This window comes from Lipotes vexillifer, unplaced genomic scaffold (genome assembly GCF_000442215.2).
Source record: "Lipotes vexillifer unplaced genomic scaffold, Lipotes_vexillifer_v1.1 scaffold429, whole genome shotgun sequence".
NCBI classification, from domain to species: Eukaryota; Metazoa; Chordata; class Mammalia; order Artiodactyla; family Lipotidae; genus Lipotes; species Lipotes vexillifer.
The window spans coordinates 72,286-82,764 of NW_006784171.1; positions in this window are offsets into that span (position 1 = coordinate 72,286).

A 10,479-nucleotide genomic window follows, 5' to 3' on the forward strand; every position below is an offset into this window, starting at 1 on the left:
CTTTCCAACCTCTGACAACCCAAAGAAATATTTTCTAATGAAATTTATATGTCAATTCCCAGCCAGAATGCATGGCAGGCTGAAGCACTCAAGTATAAAAGCAACTAGTGAGTCACCCCACTTCACACTGAATTTGCTTTTCATCCCCAGAGCAAATACAGCTAAGCTGCATAGTCCTTAAAACTATAAAATATACATATCTTTACATCTCTAGGAAGTTTTCATAAGCAGCTTTCTGATTTCATTCTCCTCAAGCAGTTAGGGAGCAGAAGAGGGGTTGATCGGTCTAGCTACAAATTCATCCCTTCAGCCAGAAAAGGAGAAGCGAGAACCTGTGGTTGGGGTTCCGTGGCACTACTGAACTAGCAGAGGGATTTTCTCTTCTCCAATGCTGACAGCATCTCTAAGAGCAAGGGAGCCTGCTCAGCAAAGACTCGCACAGCAGTTGGAGTAAGGACTGCATGGGTGGTAAAATCGGGAATCACAAACAGACAGCCCACATTTAGAGCCAGGGAATCAGAGAGCAAGGGAGCCCAGAGCACTGGGGTGAATGTGCAGCTGGGTGCACAGAACCGAATGGGACGAGCATGTGGCGCTGGAGCTAAGCCAGGCCCTGCAGGAATGTCAGGTTGGGGCAACTTTCTGCAGCTGGCTATCCCACACCCTACAGCGCACTCACTTCCAGAAATGCTCCTTCCACTATTTCCTTCCCATAGCTATACAAGAACTACTCTCTCGCCTTTTTTTCCTCACCATTTTACTAAGATTTCACTGAGATTTGTAAACAGAAATATATCTACTTACACCCTCTCTGCTATTTCCTTTCTGGTTCTAATTATTGTTAAAGGAATTATTTCCCCATTTTTCTCCACAGCTAGATTTTTGTAAGCAGAATAGGGTACACTCTTGTGGCCAGAATAAGTGTACAACAGGGTTTTGCCTCCTTTCCATTAACCACGTCCCTCACAGCAAGTCCCAGGGTTCTGCCACGTACAGAGCCTCTGTCTCTTTCAATCCTTTTATTGTCTGTTACTGAAAGATCAGAGCCAGAGATAAAGCTAATGAAAAGCTACCCAGGAGGTCAAATTACTTGCGAACTCTCATATCAATCTTAAGTTGAATCTTAAGCATGGTAATTCACATGGAACATCAAGTACTTCACAGTTTGCCAGCAGTCTCATGCTTGTCTATGTCTGAGAATTCCCAAAACACCAACTCCAGTATTCTCACCCTTTTCCATCCCTAAAATTTCCGTACTTGTACCCACTTTAGAGCAAGGAACAAACCAAATCTTCAGAAAAGCAATAAGCTATTCTAGAAGCACAAGGAATAGTCCCTTTTGGAGACTTACAAGTTAAATTGTGCCCCCCCGCTAAATTTATATGTTGTGATTGTATTTGGAAATAGGTTCTTTACAGAGATAACCAAGTTAAAATGTGGTCATAAGGGTGGGCCATAAACCAGTACACCTGATGTCCTTTTAAAAATGGGAAATTTGGAAGGAGCTTCAAGATGGCGGAAGAGTAAGACGCGGAGATCACCTTCCTCCCCACAAATACATCAGAAATACATCTACATGTGGAACAGCTCCTACAGAACACCTACTGAACGCTGGCAAAAGACCTCAGACCTCCCAAAAGGCAAGAAACTCCCCCACGTACCTGGGTAGGGCAAAAGAAAAAACAGTGAGAGGGAGTGAGAAGGAGGAAAGCCCCTTCGCGGACGGAGACTGCGGGTGGCGGAGGGGGGAAGCTTCGGAGACACCGAGGAGAGCGCAGCAATAGGGGTGCAGAGGGCAAAACGGAGAGATTCCCGCACAGAGGACCGGTGCCGACCAGCACTCACCAGCCCGAGATTCTTGTCTGCTCACCCGCCGGGGTGGGCGGGGCTGGGAGTTGAGGCTCGGGCTTCCGTCTGAGCGCAGGGAGAGGACTGGTGGCGAGAACACAGCCTGAAGGGGGCTGGTGCGCCACGGCTGGCCAGGAGGGTGTCTGGGGAAAAGTCAGGACCTGCCGAAGAGACAAGAGAATTTTTCTTGCCTCTTTGTTTCCTGGTGCACAAGGAGAGGCGATTCAGAGCACCGCTTAAAGGAGCTCCAGAGACAGGCGCGAGCCATAGCTGTCAGCACGGACCCCAGAGACAGCCATGAGACGCTAAGGCTGCTGCTGCAGCCATCAAGAAGCCTGTGTGCGAGCACAGGTCACTCTCCACACCTCCCTTCCGGGAGCCTGTGCAGCCCGCCACTGCCAGGGTCCTGTGATCCAGGGACAACTTCCCCGGGAGAACGCACGGCGTGCCTCAGGCTGGGGCAACGTCACACCGGCCTCTGCCGCCGCAGGCCCGCCCGGCATCCGTACCTCTCCCTCCCCATGGCCTGAGTGAGCCAGAGCCCCCGAATCACCTGCTCCTTTAACCACGTCCTGTCTGGGCAGAAACAGACGCCCTCAGGCGACCTACACACAGAGGGGGGTCCAAATCCAAAGCTGAACCCCGGGAGCTGTGCAAACAGAGAAAGGGAAATCTCTCCCAGCAGCCTCAGGAGCAGCAGATTAAATCTCCACAATCAACTTGATGTACCCTTCATCTGTGGAATACTTGAATAGACAACGAATCATCCCAAATTGAGGAGGTGGACTTTGGGAGCAACGATATTTTTTTTTTCCCTTTTTCTCTTTTTGTGAGTGTGTATGTATATGCTTCTGTGTGTGATTTTGTCTGTATAGCTTTGCTTTTACCATTTGTCCTAGGATTCTATCTCTCCTTTTTTTTTTTTCTTAAAAAACTTTTTTCCTTAATAATTATTTTTTATTTTAATAACTTTATTTTACTTTATTTTATTTTATCTTCATCTTTCTTTTTTTTCTTCCTTTTATTCTGAGCCGTGTGGAGAACAGGCTCTTGGTGCTCCAGCCAGGCGTCAGGGCTGTGCCACTGTGGTGGGAGAGCCAAGTACAGGACACTGGTCCACAAGAGACCTCCCAGCTCCACATAATATTAACTGGTGAATATCTCCCAGAGCTCTCCATCTCAACGCCAAGACCCAGCTCCACTCAACGACCAGCAAGCTACAGTGCAGGACACCCTATGCCAAACAACTAGCAAGACAGGAAAACAACCCCATCCATTAGCACAGAGGCTGCCTAAAATAATAATAAGTCCACAGACACCCCAAAACACACCACCAGACGTGGACCTGCCCACCAGAAAGACAAGATCCAGCCTTATCCACCAAAACACAGGTAAGCCTACACAACCAGAAAGTTGTGTAGGCTGTCCACCAGAAAGCCTACACAACCCAATGAACCAACCTTAGCCACTGGGGACAGAAACCAAAAACAACAGAAACTATGAACCTGCAGCCTGCGAAAAGGAGACCCCAAACACAGTAAGATAAGCAAAATGAGAAGACAGAAAAACACACAGCAGATGAAGGAGCAAGACAAAACCCCACCAGACCTAACAAATGAAGAGGAAATAGGCAATCTACCTGAAAAAGAATTCAGAATAATGATAGTAAAGATGATCCAAAATCTTGGCAATAGAATGGAGAAAATACAAGAAACGTTTAGCAAGGACCTAGAAGAACTAAAGAGCAAATAAACAATCATGAACAACACAATAAATGAAATTAAAAATTCTCTAGAAGGGATCAATAGCAGGATAACTGAGGCAGAAGAACAGATAAGTGGCCTGGAAGACAAAATAGTGGAAATAACTACTGCAGAGCAGAATAAAGAAAAAAGAATGAAAAGAATTGAGGACAGTCTCAGAGACCTCTGGGATAATATTAAACACACCACCTTTCGAATTATAGGTGTCCCAGAAGAAGAAGAGAAAAAGAAAGGTACTGAGAAAATATTTGAAGACATTATAGTTGAACACTTCCGTAATATGGGAAAGGAAATAGTTAATCAAGTCCAGGAAGCACAGAGAGTCCCATACAGGATAAATCCAAGGAGAAACATGCAAAGACACATATTAATCAAACTATCAAAAATTGAATACAAAAAACAAATATTAAAGGCAGCAAGGGAAAAACAACAAATAACACATAAGGGAATCCCAATAATGTAAACAGCTGATCTCTCAGCAGAAACTCGGCAAGCCAGAAGGCAGTGGCAGGACATATTTAAAGTAATGAGGGGGAAAAACCTACAACCAAGATTACCCAGCAAGGACCTCATTCACATTCAACAGAGAAATTAAAAGCTTTACAGACAAGGAAAACCTAAGAGAATTCAGCACCACCAAACCAGCTTTACAACAAATGCTAAAGGAACTTCTCTAGGCAGGAAACAAAAGAGAAGGAAAAGACGTACAATAATAAACCCAAAACAATTAAGAAAATGGTAGTAGGAAAATACATATCGATAATTACCTTAAATGTAAATGAATTAAATGCTCCAACTAAAAGACATAGACTGGCTGAATGGATACAGAAAAAAGACCCGTATATATGCTGTCTACAAGAGACCCACTTCAGACCTAGGGACACATACAGACTCAAAGTGAGGGGACGGAAAAAGATATTCCATGCAAATGGAAATCAAAAGAAAGCTGGAGTAGCAATTCTCATATCAGACAAAATAGACTTTAAAACAAAGACTATTACAAGAGACAATGAAGGACACTACATAATGATCAAGGGATCAATCCAAGAAGAAGATATAACAATTGTAAATATTTATGCACCCAACGTAGGAGCACCTCAATACATAAGGAAAATAATAAGAGGGGAAATCAACAGTAACACAATCATAGTAGGGGACTTTAACAACCCACTTTCACCAATGGACAGATCATCGAAAATGAAAATCAATAAGGAAACACAAGCTTTAAAAGATACATTAAACAAGATGGACTTAATTGATATTTATAGAACATTCCATCCAAAAACAACAGAATACACATTCTTCTCAAGTGCTCATGGAACATTCTCCAGGATAGATCATATCTTGCATCACAAATCAAGCCTTGGTAAATTTAAGAAAATTGAAATTGTATCAAGTATCTTTTCCGACCACAACACTATGAGACTAGATATCAATTACAGGAAAAAATCTGTAAAAAAATACAAACACATGGAGGCTAAACAATACACTACTTAATAACCATGAGATCACTGAAGAAATCAAAGAGGAAATCAAAACATAACTAGAAACAAATGACAATGAAAACACGATGACTCAAAATCTATGGGATGCAGCAAAAGCAGTTCTAAGAGGGAAGTTTATAGCAATACAGGCCCACCTTAAGAAGCAGGAAACATCTCGAATAAACAACCTAACCTTATACCTAAAGCAATTAAAGAAAGAAGAACAAAAAAACCCAAAGTTAGCAGAAGGAAAGAAATCATAAAGATCAGATCAGAAATAAATGAAAAAGAAATGAAGGAAATGATAGCAAAGATCAATAAAACTAAAAGCTGGTTCTTTGAGAAGATAAACAAAATTGATAAACCATTAGCCAGACTTATCAAGAAAAAAAGGGAGAAGACTCAAATCAATAGAATTAGAAATGAAAACGGAGAAGTAACAACTGACACTGCAGAAATACAAAGGATCATGAGAGATTACTACAATCAACTACATGCCAATAAAATAGACAACCTGGAAGAAATGGACTAATTCTTAGAAATGCACATTGTTCTGAGACTTAACCAGGAAGAAATAGAAAATATGAACAGACCAGTCACAAGCACTGAAATTGAAACTGTGACTAAAAATCTTCCAAAAAACAAAAGCGCAGGACCAGATGGCTTCACAGGTGAATTCTTTCAAACATTTAGAGAAGAGCTAACACCTATCCTCAAACTCTTCCAAAATATAGCAGAGGGAGGAACACTCCCAAACTCATTTTACAAGGCCACCATCACTCTGATACCAAAACCAGACAAAGATGTCACAAATAAAGAAAACAACAGGCCAATATCACTGATGAACGTAGATGCAAAAATCCTCAACAAAATACTAGCAAACAGAATCCAACAGCACATTAAAATGATCATACACTATGATCAAGGGGGGTTTATCCCAGGAATGCAAGGATTCTTCAATATATGCAAATCAATCAACGTGATATACCATATTAACAAATTCAACGAGAAAAACCATATGATCATCTCAATAGATGCAGAAAAAGCTTTTGACAAAATTCAACACCCATTTATGATAAAAAAAAAACCCTCCAGAAAGTAGGAGTAGAGGGAACTTTCCTCAACATAATAAAGGCCATATATGACAATCCCACTGCCAACATCATTCTCAATGGTGAAAAACTGAAACCATTTCCAATGAGATCAAAAACAAGACAAGGTTGCCCACTCTCACCACTATTATTCAACATAGTTTTGGAAGTTTTAGCCACAGCAATCAGAGAAGAAAAAGAAATAAAAGGAATCCAAATTGGAAAAGAAGAAGTAAAGCTTTCACTGTTTGCAGATGACATGATACTATACATACAGAATCCTAAAGATGCTACCAGAAAACTACTAGAGCTAATCAATGAATTTGGTAAAGTAGCAGGGTAAAAAATTAATGCACAGAAATCTCTTGCATTCCTAAACACTAATGATGAAAAATCGGAAAGTGAAATTAAGAAAACACTCCCATTTATCATTGCAACAAAAAGAATAAAATACCTAGGAATAAACCTACCTAAGCAGACAAAAGACCTGTATGCAGAAAATTATAAGACACTGATGAAAGAAATTAAAGATGATACAAATAGATGGAGAGATATATACCATGTTCTTGGATTGGAAGAATCAACATTTTGAAAATGACTCTACTACCCAAAGCAATCTACAGGTTCAATGCAATCCCTATCAAACTACCACTGGCATTATTTCACAGAACTAGAACAAAAAATTTCACAATTTGTATGGAAACACAAAAGACCCCGAATAGCCAAAGCAATCTTGAGAAAGAAAAACGGAGCTGGAGGAATCAGGCTCCCTGACTTCAGACTATACTACAAAGCTACAGTCATCAAGACAGTATGGTACTGGCACAAAAACAGAAATATAGATCAATGGAACAGGATAGAAATCCCAGAGATAAACCCACGCACATATGGTCACCTTATCTTTGATAATGGAGGCAAGAATATACAGTGGAGAAAAGACAGCCTCTTCAATAAGTGGTGCTGGGAAAACTGGACAGCTCCATGTAAAAGAATGAAATTAGAACACTCCCTAACACCATACACAAAAATAAACTCAAATTGGATTAAAGACCTAAATGTAAGGCCAGACACCATCAAACTCTTAGAGGAAAACATAAGTAGGACACTCTATGACATAAATCACAGCAAGATCCTTCTTGACCCACCTCCTAGAGAAATGGAAATTAAAAACAAAAATAAACAAATGGGACCTAATGAAACTTCAAAGCTCTTGCACAGCAAAGCAAACCATAAAGAAGACGAAAAGACAACCCTCAGAATGGGAGAAAATAGTTGCAAATGAAGCAACTGACAAAGGATTAATCTCCAAAACATGCAAGCAACTCATGCAGCTCAATATCAAAAAAACAAAAAACCCAATCCAAAAATGAGCAGAAGACCTAAATAGACATTTCTCCAAAGAAGATATACAAATTGCCAACAAACACATGAAAGAATGCTCAACATCATTAATCATTAGAGAAATGCAAATCAAAACTACAATGCAATATCATCTCACACTGGTCAGAATGGCCATCATCAAAAAATCTACAAACAATAAATGCTGGAGAAGGTGTGGAGAAAAGGGAAACCTCCTGCACTGTTGGTGGGAATGTAAATTGATGCAGCCACTATGGAGAACAGTATGGAGCTCCCTTAAAAAACTAGAAATAGAACTACCATATGGCCCAGCAATCCCACTACTGGGCATATACCCTGAGAAAACCATAATTCAAAAAGAGTCATATACCAAAATGTTCATTGCAGCTCTATTTACAATAGCCAGGACATGGAAGCAACCTAAGTGTCCATCGACAGATGAATGGAAAAAGAAGATGTGGCACATATATACAATGAAATATTACTCAGCCATAAAAAGGAACAAAACTGAGTTATTTGTAGTGAGGTGGATGGACCTAGTCTGTCATACAGAGTGAAGTAAGTCAGAAAGAGAAAAACAAATACCGTATGCTAACATATATATATGAAATCTAAAAACAAAAAAAACAAAAAAATGGTCAAAAGAACCTAGGGGCAAGACAAGAATAATGATGCAGACCCTCTAGAGAATGAACTTGAGGATACGGGGAGGGGGAAGGGTAAGCTGGGACAAAGTGAGAGAGTGGCATGAACATATATACACTACCAAACGTAAAATAGATAACTAGTGGGAAGCAGCCGCATAGCACAGGGAGATCAGCTCTGTGCTTTGTGACCACCTAGAGGGGTGGGATGGGAGGGTGGGAGGGAGACGCAAGAGGGAGGAGATGTGGGGATATATGTATATGTATAGCTGACTCACTTTGTTATAAAGCAGAAACTAACACACCATTGTAAAGCAATTATACTGTAATAAAAATGTTTAAAAAATAAAATAAAAATGGGAAATTTGAGTGCATGATTACACTTGTTTGAGATATCTAAAGTGGTCAAATTCTTAAAAGGAGCAAGTTGTTGGGGGCTGTGGGAGGGAGGAGCAGGGAGTTGGTCACTGGGGAACAAGGTCTGGAGATCTGTTGCACAACAAAGTGAATATAATTAGTACTACTGAGCTGTACACTAAAAAAAACAACACTGAAGTTTGGAAATTTTATGCTCTGTCTTTTTAAACCACAAATAAAAAATTTAAAACATAAAGTAAATAAAAATGGGAAATTTAGACACAGAGATGTGCATAGAGGGAAAACGATGTGAGGAGGCAAAGGGTGAAAACAGCCATCCACACACCAAGAAGGGAAACCTGGGACCCATCTTCCCTCATAGCCCTCGGAAGGAACCTGCCAACACCTTGATCTTAGACTTCTAGCCTCCAGGCTGTGAAACAATAAATGTCTGTTGTTTAAGCCACTCAATCTGCGGGACTTTGTCATTACAGCTCTAACAAACTAATATAGAGATATGTGAAATCACATCTAGGAGAGAGGATAAGAAGGCAGGGTTCCAGGGGCAGGTGGGCCATCTGGAACATTCCATCCCCAGTGGAAGATAAAGAAATGAGATCACGTGTACAAAGCATACAGTGTAGTGCTGACATACAAAATATGCTGGCTCTCAGCACAATTCCAGGAATCAGAAGACAGACACTCCATTCTTATTGCCCTGCGAGGTGAGTGACGGGGTCACCTACCTAGACAAAAGGTCCAGGACAGACTTCACAGACCACCGATTAAGCCTCTCCTATCAGACGAGAAAATACCTAAGACCTTCGGTTCACACCATGAGGTATAATGAAACATCACATAATGAAGATACTGGGATGGATATTACAGAATAGACAAAATTAACAAAATAAATTCCTTGCTTCAAAGAGAACAGGTTCAGAGATATCATCAAACTGAGACCATCTTGGGGAATGAATCCATAGGTTCATTATCATACATTGAGCATGTGCACATACTTCACCAAAACATCACTTTCAACTCCCAGGAGTGACCAAAACGATTATTCAAAGAGCATTCCCTGCGTGATAGGAGCCCAGCACTTCCTGCAAGACAGCACGGTGTTAATCTGCGTGTGCTCATGCTTCACAAATAACAACCCCAGAGGGACAAAGAAGCCAAATGGCTCAGCATAAGGTTGCAGCATATGTCTATTTTGGAAGTTCTAGTACATTAGTTTCTCATTTCTGTATCCTGAGAAATATCGTCTTAAAAAAAACATTTATTACACACATTTTCAAACATATTCAATAGTAAAGAGAAGGGTATAGCAAACCCCCCCACCCCCCATGTATCCAGCACCCACCTCCATGTCATTTTCATGGGTCTATCTCATTTCATGTACACCCCACCCACTAGATTATTTTAAAACAAATCCCAAACATATCATTTCATTTACACATACTTCAGTATCTCTACAAGACAGGACACTTAATCAAATACCACACTTAAAATTAATAGCAGCTCCTTAATATCAACAAACTCCCCAACTTATAACTTGTATAGTTTATCATTTTTAACTAAACCATTAGATTTGTTTAATAGCTCTCCTAAGTGTCATTTAATTCACAGTTTTCTCCTCCCACTTTTTTCTCGTATCATTTAGTTGTGGCAGAAATTGGGCCATTTGTTTTGCAGAATTTCCCACATTCCGGATTACTGATTACATCCCTAAGGAATAGTTTAACATGTTCCTGTGAACTGGCAGTTAAATATAAAGGCATGATTAGATTGAAGCTCAATACTTGAAAGGAATACTTTACAAATGGTGCTGGAAACACAACGTCTGATTGTATTTCTGTGACAATGACATGAACCAGTGAGCTCATATGTTGTCAGCCTGATCATGATAGAGTTTCTGCCCTACCATTTCTTC